We start from the raw sequence: 26142 nt of genomic DNA, 5'->3' as shown, positions 1-26142 counted from the left end.
TGAAAAGCACTGCTCTGGAGGTAGCCTGATGCAGAGGTCATCAGTTGTCTAACCCAGGACGTTGTAGGTGCAGATCAACACAGAGATTCCCACTTGGTGCCTTGGTCTTTTTTTCACGGCTCCCATGGGGCCAAGAGAAATACGCAGTATTTCTATCGACCAATTATCTGGGCCCCAAATGGCATAATAATGCTTGGACATATTCTGCTGGGTTTCCCTTGAAAATTTAAAACAAGCCCAGCGCCCCTGTGAGTTCCCTGTGGTAGCTGGGGGTGCCTTGGCACAGTGTTTGGGAACCGCAGGATCAGGACACCCTGGTTGGTTTGCACAAGTTGGCCCGTGGACAGATGTCACATGTTTTCTGTCCTACATTAGGAACTCCCACCCCCACCCCAGCAGATCTGATTTAGGGCCTTGGATGAATTCAAAGGCTTATTTTATCTGGTGCCTCTGTGCATCTTTGGGTGTGTTTACCTGAGGCTAGAATTGTTCCTGTCTGAGGACCCAGAACATGGCAGCAAGATCTTAGGGGCCGGTCCTGGTATTCGTGCTGGAGGAATTTTCACTTCAAGAGACCCAGGAAACATTTCAGCTCCCCCCCTTTCCGAGTCTGATGCCTCAGACTATGAGGCTCCATACTCACCATCTTCAAATAGAGGCACGTTTCAGGGGTGGCACAACCTTGCCAGCTGCAACGGGACGGCCCTCAGACCCTGCCCCCTTGCTCTCGGGCTTTTGAAATCCATCCTTTCACATTCAGCTCTACAGCGAAGGAACCTGCACCCCAGACCCCAGGACCCCAGGAACATCAGTGCACCCATGCTCCTCCACAAGTAACGCTCAGTACGGTACCCGTGTAGCTTCCATCACCACCGCTCAGGCTAAAAGAACTTGTGAGCCAGGCTGGCCACGGCCCCTGTGTCCTGCTGGCCGGCTCCTGCCACCTCCGGACAGCTTCCCATTTCCATCCAGCCGAGGGTGTGGCAGCGGGATGGTGGCTGTGGCATCAGCACAGGGCTGCCCGGGGAGCCCCTCTTGGCTACACAGACATGAAAGCCCCCTTTCTGAGAAAAATGGGTGAATTCCTGGACCTGGTACTGGTGGTCAGGATCATCTGTATTTTTTCAGTTATGGGGAAACCCATCAGGGGAACCAGAGGGATTTCAGTAATTAACAAACCTAGACACAGGCAGAGCCAGACCCGGCAGGGATCCTAATGTTCAGATGAACTGTGCAATTAATACATTTCTCATCAAGCATTGGTGGCAGGGAAGCACCATGTCACTTGGCCGTCACTTGCTTGGTTGAAATACTCTGTCTGCATAGTCAGTGGCATTGCAGGAAAATTAAATTTAGGAGAGTTTGCCATGACTTTGGATTATTAAACGGCCCTGAGTGGATAGTCCTATGTCGATGAAAACAGGTCAAAAGAGTGAGATGGAAAGAATTAGGAGCAGGGTCTCCAAGAGATATTTGCACACCCACGTTCACCGCAGGGCTACTCACAACAGCGAAGATGTACCAGCAACCCAAGTGTCCATGGCTGGCTGGCTGGATAAACAGAATATGGTCCATCCACTCAGTGGAATATGACAGCCACGAGAGGGAAGGACATTCTGACACAGGCTACAGCGTGGGTGGACCTTGAGGTCGTGATGCTCAGTGATAAAAGAAAGTCACAAAAAGACAAATACTGTGTGCTTCCATTTATCGGAGGTCCCTGGAGTTATCAGATTCATAGAGACTGAGAGCGAGGTGGTGGGGGCCAGGGGCTGGGGGAGGCGGATGGGGAGAGAGTGTTTAATGGGGACGGAGTCTCAGTTTGGGACAGTGAGACCTGGGGGTGGGTGCACAACAGTATGAATGTCCGCTGGGGGGATGTGATTGGCCTGTTTGCCTGGTAGTGCTAAGCACCTGTGCCTGGTGTCTGGCATCAGGAGGGTTATTTGACTCGGGGGCCTTAATTTCAGGGGCAGCGTAGGGAGGACTTGCGGTTTGGGGCCACAGAGACCTCCCGATTTGAGCACCTCTCAAGGGAGCACATCTTAGGGGGCCGTCACTTTGTGTCTCGCACCGCAGTCTTCCCTCTATGTCCGGCTCAGATGGGCAGGGTGTGAGGCAGGCACACAGTGGTGTGAACTGGGGGGGGCGGGTGCTACTTCAGGGATGGATGGAACAGGAGACACACCGGACTTGGTGAGCCGTGGCTGCCAGAGGAGGCGGAAGGTGTGCGTCCACCGGGATGGGTCCCGCACGCACCGTCTGAGATGCAAAGGTGCATCGCCTGCTTTAAAAGGAGCCGGGACCTGGGCTTGGCGGCTACCAGCGCCCGATGCAGAGCAGGGATCTTTTAACAGCGTGGATTCTCAGAGTGGAGGCGGCGTGGACGGCATCTGTAGACGCCGGTCGTTTGGTGAGGCTGTGGCTCGTGGGCTGGCCCGCGGAGGTGGGCGTATTACATTGTGTGTTCTTCATGGGCTGGCGTTCCGATGCGAGGGTCACATCTGGTCAGGAAGCTGCCGGAGCACGTACACGGATGAACGGCGCAGCGTCGAAACCTGGTTCTGGTGGTGACTTGTTGCCACGGCGACAGAGGGTTTCCCCGTCTCCTAAACATGTGGGAAGAGTTTATTGTGCTCACTCGGAAAGCTCAGAGCTTGGGAGATGGGATGCCTGACAACATTTATGGTGACAGCGAGAATGCGGGAAAGATCACGGGTTGGGAAGCGTGCAGGGGAGGTTTCAGCTTTAAATTGGTTGGATTTAAGATGTTTAAGAACATCCAGACAGAGAGCTCTGCTGGGCAGCCCCTGGGAAGATAGATAGGATTTTTTTTTTTAACATCTTTATTGGGGTATAATTGCTTTATAGTGGTGTGTTAGTTTCTGCTTTATAACGAAGTGAATCAGCCATACATATACATATATCCCCATATCTCTTCCCCCTTGCGTCTCCCTCCCTCGGAAGATTGGATTTAAACGCAGTTGGTAAATTGAGGATTGCATAAGAGCCTCAAATGAGAGTCTCCCAACAGCAGTACATAGTTCGAGACACATGTTCACGGAAACATGCAATCCGTCAGATGAAAACTAAAATTAATGGGAGGGTAAAGGAAAAGCGAGGAACAAGAGAAACAGAAGTAGTGAGAATATCAGAAGGCCGTTCAGGACGCAGAGCTTCGCGGAAGTAAAAAGAGGAAAGAGTTTTAGGAGACGGGTGGGGGTCAGAATCGTCAAATGCTGGGGGTGGTGACACATGGACAGAACTAAAGATGCAGCCCCGGCTCCAAAATCAGAAGGTGACTTTTTTTTAGCATCCTCTCCTGTGCTTATGGGCCATTTGTGTATCTTATTTGGAGAAATGTCTGTTCAAGTTCTTTGCCCATTTTTTTTATTGAAGCAGAATTGATTTACAATATCGTGTCAGTCTCTGCTGTACAGCAAGTGGCCCAGTTATACACATACAGACATTCTTTTTTGTATTCGTTCCCATTATGGTTAATCCCAGGATATTGACTAGAGTTCCCTGGGCTCTACAGTAGGACCTTGTTGTCTATCCATCCTATATATAATAGTTTGTATCTGCTGATCCCGAACTCCCAGTCCATCCCTCCCCCACCGCCCTCCCCCTTGGCAACCACCAGTCTGTTCTCTGTGTCTGTGAGTCTGTTTCTATTTTGTAAATAACTTCATTTGTGTCATATTTTAGATTCCACATATAATTGATATCATATAATATTTGTCTTTGTCTGACTTACTTCACTTAGTACGATCATCTCTAGGTCCATCCATGTTGCTGCAAATGGCATTATTTCATTCTTTTTTATGGGTGAGTAATATTCCATTGTATATATGTACCACAGCTTCCTTACGCATTTCTCCATCGATGGACATTTAGGTGGCTTCCATGTCTTGGCTACTGTAAATACTGCTGCTGTGAATATTGGGGGGCATGGATCTTTTTGAATTAGAGTTTTCTCTGGATATATGCCCAGGAGTGGGATTGCTGGATCATATGGTAGCTCTGTTTTTAGATTTTTGAGGAACCTCCGTACTGTTCTCTCAAAAATGCTGTGATAGGGCTTCCCTGGTGGCGCAGTGGTTGAGAGTCCGCCTGCCGATGCAGGGGACCGCGGGTTCGTGCCCCGGTCCGGGAGGATCCCACATGCCGCGGAGCGGCTGGGCCCGTGAGGCATGGCCGCTGAGCCTGCGTGTCCGGAGCCTGTGCTCCGCAACGGAAGAGGCCACAACAGTGAGAGGCCCACGTACTGCAAAAAACAAAACAAAACAAAAATGCTGTGATAAAGAGGACCAAAAGAGGGGGGAAAGTCAAAAAGGAACAGCTGGGGATGGCATTAAACATGGTACCCACCTTTCTTAAGCTGTTATGAGTTCCAGGTGTGAATCCAAGGCACATCCTAGCTACGAACACTTTTGTTACTCCTTTCTTCCTTGCCTTGTGGAAGCCACCGTGGTGATTCCCACTTTGGAGATGAAGGGACCGAAGCACAGAGAGGTGACGGTACCCACCCCAGGTCACACAGCTGGTAGGCAGCTGAGCTGGGATATGCACAGGTTTTTTTCTTTTTTTTTAAATATCTTTATTGGAGTATAATTGCTTTACAATGGTGTTAGTTTCTGCTGTATAACACAGTGAATCAGTTATACATATACATATGTTCCCATATCCCCTCCCTCTTGCGTCTCCCCCCCTCCCACCCTCCCTATCCCACCCCTCTAGGTGGTCACAAAGCACCGAGCTGATCTCCCTGTGCTATGTGGCTGCTTCCCACTAGCTATCTATTTTACGTTTGATAGCGTATATATGTCCATGTCACTCTCTCACTTCGTCCCAGCTTACCCTTCCCCCTCCCCTCAAGTCCATTCTCTACGTCTGCGTCTTTATTCCTGCCCTGCCCCTAGGTTCATCAGTACCATTTTTTTTAGATTCCATATATGATGCACAGGTTCTTAATCGATGGATTGAATTGGAAAACCAAGAAATTAAATGTGATGCTCTAACACCATTCCCTCCGGAGCTTGCCTCTGGAAACAAGGTGAATGGATGCTTGCCCAGTTCCCTGTGCTGATGGCAGGAGGGGGGGGACTGGGCAGGCACTGTGGTCAGGGAAAGCCCTGGGACGAGAGGCAGCAGAGAAGATGTGGGCGCAACACCAATAGCTGGATGCTCTTGGGGAACAGAGAGAAGAGAAATGGGCTTTGTGGGCAACGGGTTCACTCCAGTCAGCTAAGAGGGGTGTGTAATGATGAAAACATACGGGGCATGTTTTTTTAAAATTTTATTTTATACTGAAGTAGAGTTGACTTACAATGTTGTGTTAGTTTCAGGTGTACTGCAAAGTGATTCAGTTTTATAAATATATATCTATATATAGATCTATAACTCATATTAGTGAAATTTAAATGACTTTCTGTAAACGTTTGTTGAGTTCTCAGATCTTGCATCTTCTGTCCTCCCAGATAGTAACTTAGAGATACACACACACACACAGACACACAAACACACACACATGCATATCTTTCTCTCTCTTTCCTTCCCCTCCCTCCCTCTCTCCCTCCCCCACCTTCGTCATCAGCATCTATTCTTCTGCCTCCTTCACAGATACTTTGATGTTGACCCTTTAATAAGCCACCAAAAATATGTTTGAAAACTGAGACTCTTAGGGTCTTATGCAGAACCCTTAAGATAACAACAAACCTCCATTATCCACCCCTGCAATGAAATTGCTCCTTGTTGAGTTGGTGTGGTAATGTGTCCTTATTAAATGCACTGACTAGGAAAAATAAAACAAAACAAAACTCTCAAAATAGCCTCACCCCGGGGCAGGGGGATGGGTAGCAGCCTCAGATCTGTGCTGTTTTGGGACATCTCGCAGGGGCAACTGGTCATTCCACATATTTTTAATCAGGCGCGTTTGCAAAGGAGAAACAGAGGGTCCCTGAGGCACCTAGATTTGTGGGGTTTATGGGTTGTGTTCACGTGTGCATGGCGGAAGCATGCGGAGTCTGGAGCGCTGTAGCAGGGGGGTCTTGTATGTGGCCATCATTCCCTCAAGTGCGTTTCTCTACCTCATGATCTTTGAGCACCTGCCCTCGCTGAATGCTCTGATTCTCTCAAGAGTTCTTGCTGTAGACTGCATGTGTGTATCCCCCCAAATTCAGATGTTGAAGCCCTAACTCCCCAAGGTGATGGTGTTAGGAGGTGGGGTCTTTGGGAGGTGATGAGGTCATGAGGGTGGAGCCTCCATGATGGGATTAGTGTCCCTAGAATAGAGACCCCAGAGAGCTCCCTGACCCCTTGCTCCATGTGAGGACACAGCGAGAAGACATCCATCTAGGAACCAGGAAGCAGCCTCACCAGACGCTCGATCAGCCCTCGCTGGGATCTCCAGCCTCCAGAACTGTGGGAAATACATGTGTGTTGTTGATAAGCCCCCAGTTTACGGTATTTTGTTATAGCAGCTCACGCAGACTAAGACAGTCCAGCATTTGCAAGGGAGAGAATCCATCTTGCTCTGCGTGCCACATGGGGAGATGCCGGGGGCCACTGGTGAGATGTGGATTGTCGTCCTTCAGCTCAGGTGCCCACCTGCAGGTCAGTCACCTGCAGTGGGAGATGCAGACAAATGAATGAGATGCGGCCGCCCATCCCAGGAGGACTGTGGGTACCGTGGGGATCAGGGCACAGCTAGGACACACGCCCTTTTGTTTTCCTGGAGACATGTTTCTTTTTCCCTCTGTACTGATGGGTAGTTTGGATAGTTTTAGGACAAGGAGATCGGACAGTCTTCAGTCCATCCTCTCAACTCTGGGGATGTAGGAAGAACTATAGAAAGAGCAATCAGTCATGCTTCCAAAATTTTGAACCTCAGGTGCTGGGGAAAGTTGGGTCACTCTGAGCTGAGTGACCTTGGGAAAGTCACTTAACCTCTCTGTGCCTCAGTTTCCCCATAGAAAGTGGGAGTGTTCACCACACCTACCATGTAACGTCAAGAGGATGAAATGAGTAAATCCTTGTGAGATACTTGGTAGATCTCATTCAGTGCTAACTATTTATTACTATGATTTGCAGTAGAACTGCCACATGATCCAGCAGTTCCACTCGTGGGTATCTATTCAAAGAAAGTGAAAACCCTAATCTGAAAAGATACACGCACCCCAACGTTCATAGCAGCACTATTTACAATAGCCAAGATATGGAAGCAACCTAAGTGTCCATCAGGAGAGGAAAGGATAAAGAAGATGTGGTACATGTATACAATGGAATACTCCTCAGCCATAAAAAGAAGGAAATAATGCCATTTGCAGCAACATGGATGGACCTAGAGATTATCATACTAAGTGAAGTAAGTCAGAGAAAGACAAATACCATATGGTATCACTTATATGTGGAATCTAAAAAAATGATACACATGAACTTCTTTGCAGAGCAGAAATAGAGACACATACGGAGAGAACAGACGTATGGATACCAAGGGTGGGGGGTGGGATGAATTGGGCGACTGGGATTGACATATGTACACTACTGTATATAAAATAGATCACTAATGAGAACCTGCTGTAGAGCACAGGGAACTCTACGTGATCTGTGGTGACCTAAATGGGAAGGAAATCCAAAGAAGAGGGGATATATGTATACATACAGCTGATTCACTTTGCTGTGCAGTACAAACTAACACAACAGTGCAAAGCAACTATACTCCAATAAAAATTAATTTAAAAAAAGGAATCTAAAAAATAAAACAGGCTAGTGAATATAACAAAAAAGAAGCAGACTCACAGATACAGAGAACAAACTAGTCGTTCGCAGTGGGGAGAGGGAAGGGGGAGGGGCAAGATAGGGGGAGGGGAGTAAGGTACAAACTACTAGGTATAAAATAAATAAGCTACAGAGATATATTGCACAGCGCAGGGGTAATAGCTTTAAACAGAGTATAATCTATAAAAAGATTGAATCACTATGTTGTACGCCTGAAAGTAACAGAGTGTAAATCAACTATGCATCAATAAAAAATAATAAATAAATGTATGATTATGGTTTGTGGCGACTATGATTCCTTGTTAATCCTTCAGCCGGAACAGAAGCCACGTGGATGCAGGCGGTGTGCCTTTCTGGAAAAGACACGCCACCTACTAAGTGCTCGATTGAAATGTGTGTTTTGTTTGGGCGAACACCTGTTCTCCGAGAAGGGACAGTGGAGAGGTCTCGGGGGGTGCTGGGGTGAAGGTGGGGACAGCTTGAGAGGCCACTGTGGGATCTGTAAAGGGGTCCCTGGGGACTGAAGGAAGGTTAGTGTAGAGCAGTAAGGACATCGGTGACAGGCTGATGCTTCCACACTCTAATTCTGCTCTGAAATTTAGATTTAGAAACTTGAAATGACTGTCAGCCTCTAAAATCTCTACGAGGGGGATGGCTTTTTTTTTTTTTTTTTTTTCTTGCATTCTCTGGGATAGATGGGAAGGGCCCTCATTTCATCTCCTTTTAGTAAAAATTACTCTGGGGCCGGCCCAGGTAGGTCCAGCCAATAACCTACCCATCTTTTTCTTTGCCCCTGGACCCCTGGTAGTTCTAGTGGGGAGGCTGGCCGCCTCCCCAGCCCCTGGGAAGTGCTGGACATTGTTTTGTCCTATGATAATGGTGATTCCATTTGCTGCTAGTACTTGGTTGAGGAATGGACCTGTGTCCCGTCCTGGGGAGGGAGATGAAGGGGTGGGAATTCTGACAACTCAGCAGGGAGAACTGCTCAGGGGCCATTGACGTGGCTTGGTTTTCGCAGCCGTGGGATGCTGTTTGTATAAACTGATTCTCTGGTTACCTCCTGTTACGGACTGAATTGTGTGTCCCCCAAACGTATATGTTGACGCCCCGACCCCCAGGACCTCTGGATGTGACTGTATTTGGAGATGGGGTCTTTAAAGAGGGGACGAAGGTACAATGAGGTCACTAGGGTGGGTCCTGATCCCATAGCACTGGTGTCCTTATGAGAGGAGGAGATCAGGACACAGACATAGAGGGATGACCCCGTGAGGACACAGGGAAGAGACGGCCATCTACATGCCCAGGGGAGAGGCCTCGGGAGGGACCAGCCCTGCCCACACCTGGATCTCAGACTCCAGCCTCCAGGACTAGAGACAATGAGTGTCTGTGGTGTAAACCACCCCGTGCGTGGTGCTCTGTTGCGGCCCTACCCCACCTCTGTCCAGGGAGCCCTTGCCATGGGGCATCCTCTCTCTCCTCCCATTCGGGTTCCATTCTTTCTTGGAGCATCACACACCCCAGCCACGTGCTTTGACCTTTTTATAAAGTCCCCACTCCCTAATAAAACTGGGAGTGACATGTACACACTGCCGTATTTAAAATGGATAACCAACAAGGACTTACTGTAGAGCACAGGGAACTCTGCTCAATATTATACAACAACCTAAAGGGGAAAAGAACTTGAAAACGAAGTGGTACGTATATCTGCGTAACTGAATCGCTTTGCTGTGCACCTGAAACTAACACAACATTGCACATCCGCTCTGTTCCAACATAAAATAAAAAGTTGCAAAGAAGTCTCCACTCCCTGACTCAGCAGGCCCTGAGCCTGCTCCGGCATCAGCCTCTCTGCCTGTAACGTATTTCAAACCTGGATGGACCTATCCGTAACAGGACGCAAGGCCCTGGCCCTGGCGCTGGGGCATCTGACGATATTTAGATGCTAAGCTGCCTTCACATCCATCAAATGCATGTTTATTCACCGGGACAGGCTGGCTGCCTCTGGAAATTACAGTGGTGTTGCCGTTGGCTGGTTAGGGAAGGGAGGTGGGAGGTGCCTGGGGCTGGGTACTGCCTAACGCCAGGGGTAAATCTAATGAGAGAGTCACCATTTCTTTTTTTTCTTCTTCTTCTTCTTTTTTTTTTTTTTTTTTTTGCAGTATGCGGGCCTCTCACTGTTTTGGCCTCTCCCGTTGCGGAGCACAGGCTCCGGACGCGCAGGCTCAGCGGCCCATGGCTCACGGGCCCAGCCGCTCCGCGGCATGTGGGATCTTCCCGGACCGGGGCACGAACCCCCGTCGCCTGCATCAGCAGGCGGACTCTCAACCACTGCGCCACCAGGGAAACCCCGAGAGTCACCATTTCTTGATCTTCTGAGCAAATCTCGGAAGAAATGGTCCAAGTTCACACTACGTGGACGTGTGATTGTCCTTCCCACAGTGGATCCAGGTCCTTCCCAGGAATTCCGGCCCTTGCTTTGATCTCAGCGTTTCCAGTGTCTCTCCAGGAGCTGGCCACTCACGCTCCACAGATTGCCTAGGGTTTAGGTATATAAATACCTTTTGTCCTGTCTTCTGCAACTACCCAGTTTTACAAAGCTTCTTCCGCTTTGCATTTACCCATTTCGGGTTCTGAGTCTTGGGTTTCCTCGCATGGAAGACGCAAGAATGATCCTGGGCTGGCGTTCTTTGGTTCTGCTTTCTTTGGAGTATGTGCTTAACCACTGCTGTGAACTGGCTGAGTGTGACCCTGGCCTGTCACTCCGGGGCAGTGACTCTCAACTCTGGCTGAATCTCAACACCCAGACCCCTGGGAGCTTTAAAAATGACTGATGCCAGGGCTCAGCCCCAGACACTCAGATTTATTTGATCTGAGGTGGGAGCTGGGCAGAGGAATCCTAAACTCTCCCCAGGGGGTGGTGAAGTGCAAAGAGGAACCCCGGAGCTAGGTGGGCATTCCTCACCTCACAGTCTCTCCTGGTAGCTTGGGGGCTGCCCCCAGGAGCCCCCAGGAATACGAGGCTTCGACACCGTGGGGCCCCAAGACGCGTCTGTCTCAGGGGACCCCCACCGACAGAGACTCAGCAAGGAGGGCAAGAAGGTGATTTCTGTATTTTCCCTTTTCTAAAATTAAGGTATATTTGATTTGCAATGTTGTGTTAGTTTCAGGTGTACAGCAAAGTGATTCAGTTATATATATTTTTTCAGATTTTTTCCCTTATAGGTTATTATCAAATAGTGAATAGACTTCCCTATGCTATACAGTAGGTCCTTATTGTTTATATATTTTATATAGAGTCGTGTGTATATGTTAATCCCAAACTCCTAATTTATTCCTCCCCCCTTGTCCCGTTTGTTAACCATGTCTATTTTCTATGTCTGTGAGTCTGTTTCTGTTTTGGAAATAAGTTCATTTGTGTCCTATTTTACATTCCACATATAAGTGACATCGTATGGTATCTGTCTTTCTCTGTCTGACTGAGTTCACTCAGCGTGACCGTTTCTAGGTCCGTCCACGGTGCTGCAAACGGCATCGTTTCATTCTTTTGTGTGTCTGAACAGCAGGATGATTTCTTTTTATTTTTTGCGGTACGCGGGCCTCTCACTGCTGTGGCCTCTCCCGTTGCGGAGCGCAGGCTCAGCGACCATGGCTCACGGGCCCAGCCGCTCCGCGGCATGTGGGATCTTCCCGGACCTGGGCACGAACCCGCGTCCCCTGCGTCGGCAGGGGGACTCTCGACCACTGCGCTACCAGGGAAGCCCGCAGGATGATTTCTTAAGGTCAGCCCAGCGAGAGCATTTCACAGTCTACTGTTCTGTAATATACGTATATCAGAATACTGTATATCATATGGTATATATTGTATAATACATATTATATACGGTATAGACAGTAGAGCTGTTGTCTTACCTTGCTTATAGATGTGCATGTGTTGTATTATATATTATCTGAAACATGTGGCATATATAGCATTATATATGCCACATGTTATATATAATGTATGATATGATATGTGTTTGCAGATATCATAGTGCAATTTGTATGAAACATAGGATTTTTCCCACCTTGTAATATAGACACAATATAGTCTATGCTATATTATTAAATTGTATACAATAGCTATAATATTGTTATAATAATGTATGTAATATTATACATAATAAATTATATTAGGTAAATAATGTATGGTATATATTGTATTATATAACAGTATATCACAGTGCAATTCAGTCATATAGGATTTCCCACTTTCCATATAGTTATGCTTATATTCTACTGTATATTTTATTATCTATAATAGTTATAATATTATACCTTGGGCCAGATGGAAAAGTGCTGAGTATTGAGTCAGAGGGGAGAAAACTTTGTTCAGGGTCTCCCCTCTTACCCCCGAGAAGGTGGTCTCGACAGAGATGCCAGGACATGCTTGGTCTAAGGACCCCCAGCAGAGAGATGTGTGGAAGAGGTGCCTGGGCCGGAAATGCAGAGACAGATAAAAGTGTGGCCAGCTTGCGGGACCGAGTCCTTGACTGCAACTTCCCCCGCCCCCGGGACTGCACTGGCCCGGCACCAAGTCTGGTGCAGGGGGTGGGGACAGCTTCCCCGGGAAACATGCTAGGGAAAGCTTTGCTGTTGCCTACAGTCAGCTCTGAGGGACACACACAGGGATTCCAAAGATGACGGTGACGGAAATTCCCAGAAAAAGAAGTCTGGACAGCAATCCCTCCAGAATAGGGTAGGAGGGTGTAACGGTCCAAATATTAAATAGAATGGACTGATTTTCAGAAACTCTGCAAATGTTTTCTGTCCTGGCTCCACCACCAAGTTTGATCCTTGGCTGGCTTCTCACCGTCAACATCTTGTTAGCAAGTGCAAATCTACAGTGTCTTCCAAGTGGAGGGCATGTGCATTGTCTCAATCAGGGTTCTAGCAGAAAATGGAAAGTGCGTCCACTTAGGGTTTTTAAGAGTCTGCAGAGATGAATGGGAAGGGTTAAGGAAAGTCCTAAAGGATGCAGAGGCTCCCAGACCCTATCAACATAGAAGAGAAACCGTTACCACCCTGAGCCTGTGGGTCAAGAGAGAACAAGTCAAAATGCTCCTGGAGTTCAGCTGAAGAGCTGTGGCAGAGAGGCTGCCCTACAACAGCTGGAGCTGATGGAGAACACAGCTAAATGGGCAGCAACCAAACAGGGAAATTTCCAAGGCAAACGATCCTAGACTCTTGTGTCCCTCCCTCCCATCTCCTGCCAGTGCCTCCCACTGTCTGAACTCACCTGGAATCCAGAGGACCAGAGACCCTGGGCAATGCACACCATGTCCATCGGCGTCTCAGGGTGCAGAGTTGGGAAGGAAAGGATGGAGTTTGGATCCGAAGAGGGAAATGGGAAACAAGTCCCCTCTTACCAGGCTTCAGGTTAGAAGGTGTGGTTGATGGCATGAGTTGCTCACAAGTTCTTTCTTCCTTCCTGCCTTTGCCCTGGCTCATCTTTCATGGGAGGACCACACCTCCCTTCTCCATGGACTTCGGAGGTTCCATCCACTTTGCTTTATCTTGTGGGATGTCAGCAGAAAATGCTGCAAACCCCAATGGTTCGAGTCGCCCTCTGTACGATGTTGCCCACCTACATTCCAACATTACAAAAATATGCCCAGGATAACCACTAGTTCCAAAATAATGAAACCATGTAGAGCAGACATGAATCTAAGTTGTTACATTGGGTTCTGCTCAGCATGGTGTGTGTGTGTGGGAGCCCAGTCTAGGTCAACCCAACAGTCACTGACTCACAGACTCATAGGTCTGAAAAGGAACTCTTTATTGTGGTAGGGCTTTGTGATCTAGGACTGTTTGTTATGCAGCATAGTTTAAGTCAGAGCTGACTGATAAAGAAAACAAGCATCTTCTAGGGTGGGGAAAGTTTCTCAGCACCACCTCTATTTTAAGAAAATCTCCAGCAGATTGTCTAAATCCTTTCATATTTTCAAAGGGAGATGGGATCAAGAGTTAGGGAAGTAGTTCCTATACTTTTCTTTGTAATCAAGCATAGGACAATGTGTATCTCCCCTTGAAGTTTCAAATCCATTTTGGTGCCTAGTGGATGGTTAAATTTTAATATTCTGTTGCCAGGAATAGTTGGATGGATGGGATGGGAATGTGTGTGTGTGTAAGATATTTAAAGACCCCAATCCTCCCTTGCCCTTCTTCTCTTTAGGGGTCATTACTACTGTGAAGTTAGAATTCATCCTTCACATCTGTGCATTTATTGGCTTTCTCTTTATATATGTACATATCTCTACAAATATAATGAAATTTATTGCACAAAGAACCCACGAATATGGCAATCTGTTCTTTTATATACTGACTAGATGTCACAAATAATAATTCAAAATATTTTTGCCTTTCCTGAAACTGTCGCTATGATTCCCACGCTTTCCAAATGCCTGTTTGATAAATAGCATTTTTATCGGCTAAAAGAAAAATAGACTAAATTTACCACAACGTGCGTTTCCATGCGGGAAATTTGAGGCGTTTATGTCTCCTTAACGGATGACAATTTTCCAACTCCAGAACGAAGTTGTTTTCCAAAATGATGTTTTCCCTGCTAAAGCCAGACTTCCACTAATTAAAACCAAACAAGTGACTTGATTTAGAGGCTGACACCATCCAAGCTGTGCACACAGCTCTGTTTGTTTGTTTTTGACTTTCTGGATATTTGGATGAAGAAAAAAAATGAGACGTTTTGAAAATAAATCCTACTGCGTACATTTATAATTAAGGTCTGAAGAAAGACTTGTGGAAATCAGAGTTAAACCTTAAATGCCTTAAAAGGATCCAATTAGTTATGCATTTGGAAACATTCATTTTGTAAATGCAGAAATCTCTGTTTCGGTGATACATCTGCTAGAGAAAAGAAACTTAATTTCAGCAGTATCCCTCTGTAGCGGATGAAGCTGTATGTCTGGGCAGAAGGTTGCTGGTTGACTTTGGAATCCCCCCCAATCCCCGCCCCAACTCCTTCTTCAGAGATGTCTGATTTGTTCACCCTTCCTCTGCTCCCCTCCCCTGAACCCATACCCCAGGACAACCTCCTCCACCTGCCCTCCAAGACTGGTCCCTTGATAGGGATTGTTTGAAGAAGGGGAATGCAACCCATCTGTGCAATCCTATGGGAGATTTCTCCCATGGGTTTGACTTCTGGGGTATGTGTCCTCCCTCCTAAGAGAAGACCAGAAAGCAAGATCGTCTTCTTTTTCCTCTCAATGTGATGGCATCTAGAAGTCTTGCCTCCTAGGTTCTGGTTTACCCAGTGGGACTTCCTGAAAGAGGTATTACAGGACAGGTCAGGTTCAGGGGGTTGTTTAGAGACCCATTGAGGAGACTCAACCCATCTTCCTGAGCTGTTGAGAAGATGCTGGGTTTATATGGAGGTAGAGATGAGAGAAATCTGAGCAGAGATGCCCATTGGAGAGTGGTTAGTGAGCAAAGATGAGATTGTCTAGTAAAGAGACAGGGAGGAGGATGTAGGGCTCGAGAATGGAAAATGTAAGAACTTCATTCTGAAGTAATGAAGAAACTTGGGACTTCCCTGGTGGTCCAGTGGTAAAGAATTCACCTTGCAATGCAGGGGACGTGGGTTCGATCCCTGGTCGGGGAACTAAGATCCCACGTGTCACGGGGCAACTAAGCCCCCGCACCACAACTATTGAGCTCGTGTACCTCAACTAGAGGCTGTGTGCCGCAAACTACAGAGCCCACCTGCTCTGGTACCCACGCACCACAACTAGAGAAGAGAAAACCCGCACGCCACAACTAGAGAGAAGCCTGCGTGCTGCAATGAAAGATCCCGCATGCCGTAACTAAGACCCCATGCAGCAGAAAATAAATAATTAATTAATAAATCTTAAAAAAATAATGAAGAAAATTAAAAGTCAGAGAGAGGAAACTGGGTCTTCCAGAAGGATGAATAAGGAGTTGTGGAAGAGAGACATGGGAAATTAGGACAGGGATCAGCTCAGAAGAAGGTAGTCCCCGATTCTGCTGAGATTCACATCGGAGGAGGGAAGGAAAGGCAGCCTAAGTTCGTCAGAGGCAAAGCGAGAGCAGGCTTCATGGACAGAGAGGCTGTATCAGTTTGCTGTGCTGTGTAACAAATGAGTACAAGTTTATCGGCTTTAAAAAAAAACCATTCATTATCTCATAGTTTCTGTAGATCGGAAGTCTGGAAAGATGTGTGTTCTCTGGTCAGAGCCTCACGGGACTGAAATCAAGTCACAGGTTGGGACTGTAATTTCATGAGGGTTTCAGCACCCTCCTCTAATTTCACTGGTTGTTGGAAGAATTCAGTTCCTTCCCAGGTTTTCCGTGTGGCCCCCTCCATCCTCAAAGCCAGCAACAGCAGTCAAGACCTTCTCATGCTTTCAACAGTTGAATTCCTCTTCTGCCCTCAGTGGGTAGAAAGCTCTGATCCCAAGCTCACGTGATCGCGTGGGGGTGACCTGGGTCATCCAGGACAATCTCCCTGAGGCCAGCAGAGTAGTGACCTTCATTACATCTGCAAAGGCTCCTTTGCAGAGGTAAGTAACTTACATTCACAGGTGTGACTCCAGGGGGTGAAGTTCTGGGAAGACGAGGATCTACCTACCCCTTCAGAAAAGGAATAAATTAAGGAGTAAGTGGGAGGCAAGGCTGTGAGGACAGGTGGAAGAAAAGAAAGAGAGGGAGATGGATGGAAAAGAAAGCAGGTGCCAGGTTGTTTTGGGGACGGGGTTCTCCATTTGGGTTAATCCAAGCTGCGGGGTGGGGGGGTTAGTGCCAGCTCTGAAAAGAACATGCCAGGGTGTGATCCGGCTACACTGCCTCCTCTCTGGGGGACCTTGGGGAAGTTCCTTAACCTCTCTGTGCCCCGGCCTCTCAATATGTAAAGGAGGATGAGGATAAGAAATTCCTCTCTGGGATTCTGAGCGTGAAGTGAGTTATTACAGGTACAACATGAACAGTGGTGTCTAGGCTGTGGCAAGAGCTCGGGCAACATTAGCTGGTGCTGTGGTGAGAGTCATTGCCATTCTGCTACCGTGAGGCTGATCATACCACTGCCACGAGAGTGGGAGGAGGGGGAGTGATCCTGCTACCATGGGAGGAAAGTAATACAGCTACCGTGATGGTAATAATAGTGATACGGCCACCATGATACATAATGGTAATACAGCTACCATGATGGTGACGATAATGATATGGCCACCATATTGTGATAATTATGCCACCACCATGATATTATAATGGAACTTGTGCTACCATGATATTATAATAGTAATACTGCCACCATGAGAAGAGGAGGAGTAATAATACTGCTACCACGATAATAATGACAATAATAATAACACTGCTACCAGAATGGTCATATCTATTATTTAACTTTTACATATAATTTTATATCATATTACATATTATTTATTATTCACATAATAAACATAAATGATTTATTTCTGTTAAAAATAATATTAATCAATGGGACTTCTCTGGTGGTGCAGTGGTTAAGAATCCATCTGCCAATACAGGGAACAGGGGTTTGAGTCCTGGTCCGGGAAGATCCCACATGCCATGGAGCAACTAAGCCCGTGTGCCACAACTACTGAAGCCCACGCACCTAGAGCCCGTGCTCCACAACAAGAGAAACCACCGCAGTGAGAAGCCCGCGCACTGCAACAGAGAGTAGCCCCCACTCGCCACAACTAGAGAAAGCCCACGTTCAGCAACGAAGACCCAACACAGCCCAATAAATAAATAAATAAATTTATTTAAAAAATAATATTGAGAAGTAAAATCTTATTATATCAATAATGTGTATTAGCATAACTAATGGGTAATATCGTTAATGAGAAGCCTCTCCAGGAGCAGAGAATCCAGTTGTTCCAAGCCTGTGGTGACAGGAAGGAAAGCTTTAATTATGGAGTTGGGGGGTGGGCAGTGTGATTATCTGTTTTATACATACTAGTGTGTATATGTTAATCCCGAACTCCTAATTTATTCCTCCCCTGCTTTCCCCTTCGGTAACCATAAGTTTGTTTTCTATGTCTATGAATCTGCTTCTGTTTTGCAAATATTTGTATCATTTTTTAATAGGTTCCACATATAAGTGATATCATATGGTATTTATCTTTCTCTGACTTATTTCACATAGTATGATAACCTCTAGGTCCATTCATGTTGCTGCAAATGGCATTATTTTGTTCTTTTTTATGGCTGAGTAACATTCCATTGTATATAGGGACCACATCTTCTTTATCCATTCCTCTCCTGATGGACCCTTAGGTTGCTTCCATGTCTTGGCTATTGTGAATAGTGCTGCTATGAACATAGGGGTGCACACATCTTTTTAAATTAGAGTTTTGTCTGGATATATGCCCAGGAGTGGAATTGCTGGGTCATATGTGATTTACAATATTATATCATTTTCAGGTTGTACAACATAGTGATTCAATATTTGTATAGATTATACTCCATTTAAAGTTATTATAAAATCTCAAAACCATTTTAAAGCAGAATGAAGAGACTCCTAGCACTGGCCTCAGTGGAGAGAGCCCACAGTAGCCTGTTTCTTCAACGGATTACACCAACAAACATTGGATAAGACACAGAATGCAGTGGCCTGAGGACCCTGGATTGGGTGGAAAGTCAGCACTTAAGGAATGACACCACCGGGTTGAAGAGTGTTTCTCCCTAGTATCCGTGTCCATCTGGAATCTCACCTTATTTGGAAATAGGGTCTTTGTAGACGTCATTAGTTAAAAACAGGTCCTATTGAAGTAGGGTTGGTGCTTAAGCTTTTTAAGAAAGGGAAAATCTGGACACGGAAACAGACGAGGAGAGAGTCATGGGACGACAGAGGTTGGAGTGGTACATCCACCAGCCGAGGGACACCAAGGATCCCCAGCAAACACGGCAAACTGGGAGAGGGGCTAGGCTCAGAACCCCCCTGGAGCCTGCAGAAGGAAACACCCCTGTATACACCTTGATGTCAGACTTCTGGTCTCCAGAACGGAGAGAGAATCAATTTCCATCAGTTAAGCTGCACAGTTGGTGGGCATTTGTTATGGCCACCCTAGCAAGCTAATACAACGGTCAATAATGTGAGGTTGAATTTCTTGGAATTTCTAGTCTCCTTTCTATTCTGAGTTTCACCCGTGAATAGGTGGAAAGCGGGCAGCAGGCATGGGCAGCAAAAACTCCAAGAGATAAGCCCACCCAGCTGAACAGACAGCTGTGAGAAGGGAGTCTGAGTCAGAACAGATGCGAAGATTCTGTTTTTTAATCTGTTTTTCCTCTTCTGGCTGAGCCCCAAGCCCAGCTCCGGTTGTGAAATTACACGACCAAGGTGACAGTGTCAAGGGCACCCGAAACCCCAAGTGGATCCCCAGCTCTGAGTACAAAAGCCAGAAAAAGGGGGTTTTTCATGGAGTGAAAAATATAGGGGCCCCAGTATTTTTCCTCTTCTCTTTTTGAAGCCACTTCACGCTGGTATTCGATGTGAATGGTGTCAACATACCAAGGAAAGGACAAAGATTGTCCATTGGGTAAAAATCAAGACCCAGTGACCCATCACCTAAAAGGAGCCCACTTTATTTTTTATTTTAATTTAATTTTATTTTATTTTTGGCCACACTGTGAGGCATGTGGAATCTTGGTTTCCCGATCAGGGATCAAACCTGCGTCCCCTGAAGTGGCAGTGTGGAGTCTTAACCACTGGACTGCCAGGGAAGTCCCGAACCCACTTTATTATTTTTCTTTGAAATTTATTTTTATCTATTTACTTTTGGCTGTCTTGGGTCTTCGTTGCTGCACGTGGGCTTTCTCTAGTTGTGGCGAGCGGGGGCTACTCTTTGTTGCGGTGCGCGGGCTTCTCCTTGCGGTGGCTTCTCTTGTTGTGGAGCACGGGCTCTAGGTGCACAGACTTCAGTAGTTGTGGCTTGCAGGCTCAGTAGCTGTGGCTCGCAGGCTCTAGAGCACAGGCTCAGTAGTTGTGGCGCACGGGCTTAGTTGCTCTGCGGAATGTGGGATCTTCCCAGACCAGGGCCCGAACCCGTGTCCTGCATTGGCACACGGATTCTTAACCACTGCACCAGCAGGGAAGGTCCCCCAAACCCACTTTAAATAGAAAGATACAAACAGATATAATGTATCAGGATGGAAAAAGATAAACCATGCAAGCAGTAATCAAAAGAAAGCTGGAGTGGGTAAATTAATAATCAGACAGAGGAATCTTTGAAAAAAGGAGGCATACCCGTGATAGAGGAAAATTACACAGTGATGAACAATTTGTCTGCACCTGAAAGTAGAAGTAGGGTTCCAAAGTACAGAAAGCAAGCAGTGGTAGAACAAAAAGGAAAAGCAAACAAATTTGCAGTCATCACTGGAGACTTCCACACTCCTTTCTCAATAGTCAATAGAATAAGTAAACCGGAAATTGGAGAGAATATACAGGACCCAGTTGACATTTACAGAGCACTTCACAGAATAACGGCACAGGACATATTTTTTCAGCGTCACAGGGAATACAGACCCTCTGCTGGACCATAAGCCATACCTTAACTAATGTTATAGAATTTAAACCTCACAGGATATGTTGTCTAACCAAAGTGGAGTTGACCTTGAAATAGGTCACTGAAAGACAGCTAGAAAATGACCAAATGTTTGGAAATTAAATAATACACTGCTAAATAACCATGGCTCAAAGATAAATTCTCAAGGGAAACTAGAAAATGTTTTGAACTCAAGGAAAAAACTAATAAACATTTCTGGAATGCAGCTAAAGCAATACTTTGAAATTTGGGGCATTAAATGCTTGCAGTAGAAGAAAAAAGAAACTTCTCAAATCATTCATCTAAGGTTCTCCCTTAAGAAATTAGAAAGAGGCAATCAAATGAAACCCAAAACAATCAGAAAGAAGGAAATAATGAGGTGAGAGAAGAAGTCATTAAAATCGAAAAGAGAAGGACAACAGAGGGGGACTTCCCTGGTGGCGCAGTGGTTAAGAATCCACCTGCCAATGCAGGGGACACGGGTTCGAGCCCTGGTCCGGGAAGATCCCACATGCCACAGAGCAACTAAGCCCATGTGCCACAACTACTGAGCCTGTGCTCTAGAGCCCGTGAGCCACAGCTACTGAGCCCACGTGCCACAACTACTGAAGCCCGTGCGCCTAGAGCCTGTGCTCCACAACAAGAGAAGCCACTGCCATGAGAAGCCCACGCACCACAATGAAGAGTAGCCCCTGCTTACTGCAACTAGAGGAAGCCCACGTGCAGCAACAAAGACCCAATGCAGCCAAAAATAAATAAATAAATTTATAAAAACAAAAAACTAAAAACCTGCCCTTCCTCCATTAAAAGAAAAAATAGGAAAGACAACAGAGAAAATAAATAAAGGCAAAAGCTAGTTCTTTGCAAACATCAATACAATTGAGAAACTTTTACCCAGGCTGACCAAGGAAAACAAGATAAGGATATAGATACAGATACAGATATATCCTCTCTATATATAATATAGATAGATGATTGATAGATAAAAGAGAGAGAGACACAGAGAAACAGAGAGACAGAAATAATACAATAAAAACCTCGGGAATAAAATACAGGACATCATTACAGACCTGAGAGACATTGAAATGATAATAAGGAAATAACAAAAAACTTGACCTGTATATATTCAGCAGTTTCCATGAAATGGAGCAGTTCTTCACATATTACCAGAACTCACTCAAGAAGAAATAGAACTTGAATTGCTCTATATTTATTTTTTTTTATTCCTTATTTATTTAACAAATTGAATTCATTGTTAAAAACATCCAAACAGGAAAACTGAAGGTGTGGATGGCTTTAATGGTGAATTCTTTCAGACATTTAAGGGAGAAAGAGCATCAATTCTACAAAACATCTTCCCTACATGGAAGGGTATGAAACACTCTACGGTTCATTTAGATGCCAGGATTACTTGGATACAAAAAAACCCCACCAAGACCTTACAAGGACAGTGAACTACAGATGGATATGCTTTGTGGACATAGCTACAAAAATCCTTAACAAAATATAAGCAAATCCAAATCTAGAAGTATTTTAGAAGGATGACAGATCCTGACCAAGTGGGGTTTATAGTGGGCATTTCCAGATCCTTCATTATTTGAACATCAATCAATGTACTTCTCCATCTGAACAGACGAGAGAAGAAAAACCCATTCGTTCATCTTGATAAATGCAGAAAAATCCTTCGACAAAATTCAAGATCCATCCATGACCCTCCACCACCTAGGATTAGAAGGGGTTTGCTTCATCTCGAGGAAAAAGATGCCCACTCTCACTGCTACAATTCCCCACATCGTACGGGAAATCCTAGCCAATGTTAAATGATTAGAGGGATGAACAAAAGGCAGACAGATTGAAAGGGAAGAGATAAAAATGGGAGGTCCAGTGGTTAGGTCTCCGCGCTTCCACTGCAGGGTGCTTGGGTTCGATCCCTGGTTAGGGAACTAGGATCCCTCTTGCCGCGTGGCACGGCCAGAAAGAAAATGCCATGGATGACTCTGAAGCAGATGGGGCTGTCAGAAAAGCAAGGTGGGATACCAGAAAAACATTATGTCTATGTGTATGGGGCCGGGAGAGCAACACCCACCCCTCCCTCACTTGGACCAAGTCCCTGCCTCTCTCTAAGAGCGTCAGGCTCTTCCCCTCCACAGCGAGTCCCGCATGAGATGATCTACAAGAATTCTCCCATCTGTGATTCTACATCTTGAAATCATAGATCTACAGGCCGAGAGTCAGCAGCTAAGTGTGGGAAAGGGGCCGTAATATCCGACTTTAAAATTAGGATTAAGATGGGCAGCCGTGGGACATCCATCCCAAGCTCTGTTCCTGGCCCCATTTCCTTTATTTTCTCCTTTTTTTTAACCTCGTAAATAGGAACTACATTAGGACCTAACTGCTCTGTTAGGTTTTCCGTGAGAAAACTGCTAAGAATGCTTCTTGTTAAAAAATTGTTATTTTAAACTGGAGTATAGGTGATTAACAATGTTGCGTTAGCTGCAGGTGGACAGCAAAGTGGTTCAGTTATCCATATACACATATCCACTCTGTGTCAGATTCTTTTCCCATATAGATTATGACAGAATACTGAGCAGAGGTCCCTGTGCTCTACAGTAGGTCCTTGTTGGTTCTCTGTTTCATAGGTAGCAGTGTGGACATGTCAGCCCCAAACTAAGAATGCTTCTAAACACAAACTGAATCTTGATGGCGAGGAATGACTTTTCTATGTGGGGTCTTAAATACCAGTCAAAAAAAAAAGAAAAAAAGAAAGACAACTTCAGATATTACTGCAAAAATTCAGTTTGGTGTCACACTACCACTGGTGAAAAGAGGCTATGGGTGCAGGAATTCAGAAGAATAAAGTGCCTTGAAAATCCACAGCAACGTGGCATCTGCCCAATGTGACAGCCCTCATCTTAATAAGGAATGGAAGCCCTTTTAGGGTTGGCAGTTCACACCCTGCCTTTCCAGAGGGTGATGGTCTCAGAAGTGGGGGAGGGACCTCTGCAGAGGAGGGACGAGCAAGATTCCAAAAGATCAGTGGCGTTGTTAACCGACTAAAAGTGGTTTCCTTCCAAGAGGGAACAAATTCCTGGTAAATCGCCCAGACTGCTCTGCATTCTGCCAAGAGCAGCGCGGATCTTTACGGCGTCACTGTGGGCAGATCCTGGAAACACAGGAGCTGTCATTGCCAGGCAAAATAGAGACAGAATCTACAAGGGCGATACTAGGGGTTTAAAAGGTCCTCGATAATAACCTATGAGGGAAGAGAATCTGGAAAAGAATATATATATGTATAGCTGAATATATAATATATATATAACAGAATCACTTTGCTGTACACCTGCAACTAATACAATATTGTATATCAACTGTACTTCGGTTAAAAAATTAAAAGTCCTTGATATAATCCGTTGTCCAGTAGCTCACGCCTGTTACCAGCATGTCACTCATTCATCCCTCTGTGTCCTGATTAGTTGCCACTGGTCATGAGGTCATTGGATACTGCTCAAGACTAAAGGTTGGCTGCTTGATGGATCTCCCAATGAGGAAGGCAAGTTGCATGTTCCTTAGAAACGTCTTAGTGGATGAGGGCACAGGAAATGTTTGTGGAATGAAACTGGATGACCCAAGGATATCTGAAAATCCATCCCATCATCGGAAGACATAACAGTGAGACAGGAAAGGTCAGATGCAAAATGCAGCAGGAAAACGGCTGCCCCTCATTTTTTTACAGAGGAATCATAGTGCCAGGCATGGTTCCGGCCCCATGCAAACGTCTGAAGATGATGGTGCTTGACCTTGTGAGGTATGGGTTCAGTTTGACCAGAGTGTTTTCTGCCAAGTACAGAACACTGTGTTCCTCGTAGCCCACCGAGCACCTTCATATATTATGATTGCAAAATATGGATCCAGCGCAGGAGTCTTCCCGTTACTTTGTTTATTGCCCAGGAATGCAGTTAATAAACTTTATGAATATGGCATAAAGTCATCAGAGTGTTTGGCAGATTCATTAGGACTTTTAAAAGGCTTGGAAAGCAGATTTAATGCCTCAAGAAACCATTTGAAAGGAAGAGTAATAGGTTTATTATATCTACCCATAATATTTTACCAGAGATGGTCAGCATTGCAATATACATCACTTTCTGTTTACTGCAATAAAAATCAGATTACAGGGAGAGCAGGCACAGAAAAATACAAACCCACGAAAATTTGTGAATGGAAGAAACAGCTGGAGGAGGTTAAGATCTTATGATGAATTTTCTTAATTTTCCACTGCTTTCTATTCAGAACAAGTCCCTTCAACATAGTTCTATTTATCTCCTTACCTTCCTAGAAGGTAAAACAAAACAAAGTAAAAACTTCTTGTTTTTATATTTTAAATTAAAGAGTTCCCCATTCAATTTGGTAAACTTGCTTAAAAATGAAGTAATATTTTGGAAATCATATATTTGATAAAGGACATGTATCTAGAATATATAAAGGACTCATATAAGTCCTTTATAAGAGGACTTAGAAGAAGATTGGAAGAGATATTGCTCCAAAGAAGATACACAAAGGCCAATAAGCACTTAAGAAAAATGCTCAGTGACATTAGTCATTAGAGAAATACAAACCAAAATGACAGTGAAATATCACTTCACACCCAGTCAGATGGCTAAAATCAAAGTCAGGTAATAACAAGTGTTGCCAAGGATGTGGATGGAAATCAGAACTCTCCTACATGGCTGGCGGGGATGGAAAAGGGCACAGACACTTTGGAAAACAGTCTGGCAGCTCCACAACATGTTAAAAGTAGAACTTCTGTATAACCTAGCCACTCCACTCCTGGGTGTATACATTGGTGAATATACCCAGGAGAAACAAAGACATATATATAATGTATATCTCCATGCAAAATTTTGTACATGGATGTTCGTAGCAGCACTAATCACAACAGCCAGAAAGTACAAACAACCCAAGTATCTGTGGATGGTGGGATGGATGGATGGAGGGATGGATGGATAGACAGAATGGGGTCCATGCACACAGTGGAACATGACTCAGCCAGGACAAGGAGTGAAGTTCTGACGCAGGCTACAATGTGGATGGACCTTGAACACGTGATGCTCACTGACAGAGTAGACACAGAAGGACATACAGTGTGTGATTCCATTTACAGAAAAGATACAGAACAGGCAAGTCCACAGAGACAGAAGGGAGATTCGTGGATGCCAGGGGCTGGGGGAGGGGGTTGGAGAGTGACAGCGAAGGGGTGAGATGTTTCTTTTTCTGGCGATGGAAAAATGTTAAAAAAAGAAACTGTGGTAGTGGTTGCTCAACTCTGTGAATATGCTAAAGCCAACCTCATAAATACACCCAAAACCACTGAATTGTATGCTTAGAAGGGTGAATTTTACCGTATGGGAATTATATCTCAATAAAGAAAACCAGAAAGGATAGCAAAAAATACACTAAATTTAAAAATTAAAACACTTTCTAAAAGCCAATGGATTAAATAATTTTTAAAAAGCTATACAATTAAATAATTTTTTGAAATAAAGCACTTCTGCTACATTAACAAAATATAGTTCCTGTGAAGCAAAGTGCTTGTGCGGATACTAAGTTGTGAGCTGAACCAGCTGCTCTTCTCGTGGAACACCTTTTTTGGCTTCTTGGTTAGAAGATGCCACGTGGAGCAGAGTATCCTGGCTTATTGCTAAACCGGCCCTAGGAAAAAGCTTTAGAATTGGTTCTCCAAGCCAGCCAGCAGGTACAGGAAAAGGTGTGCAGCGTTGCTAGTCATCAGGGA

Source organism: Monodon monoceros, unplaced genomic scaffold, assembly GCF_005190385.1.
Source record: "Monodon monoceros isolate NGI ecotype Baffin Bay Population unplaced genomic scaffold, NGI_Narwhal_1 Super_Scaffold_22, whole genome shotgun sequence".
Taxonomy (NCBI): domain Eukaryota; kingdom Metazoa; phylum Chordata; class Mammalia; order Artiodactyla; family Monodontidae; genus Monodon; species Monodon monoceros.
Note: the sequence above shows the minus strand (reverse complement) of the source record.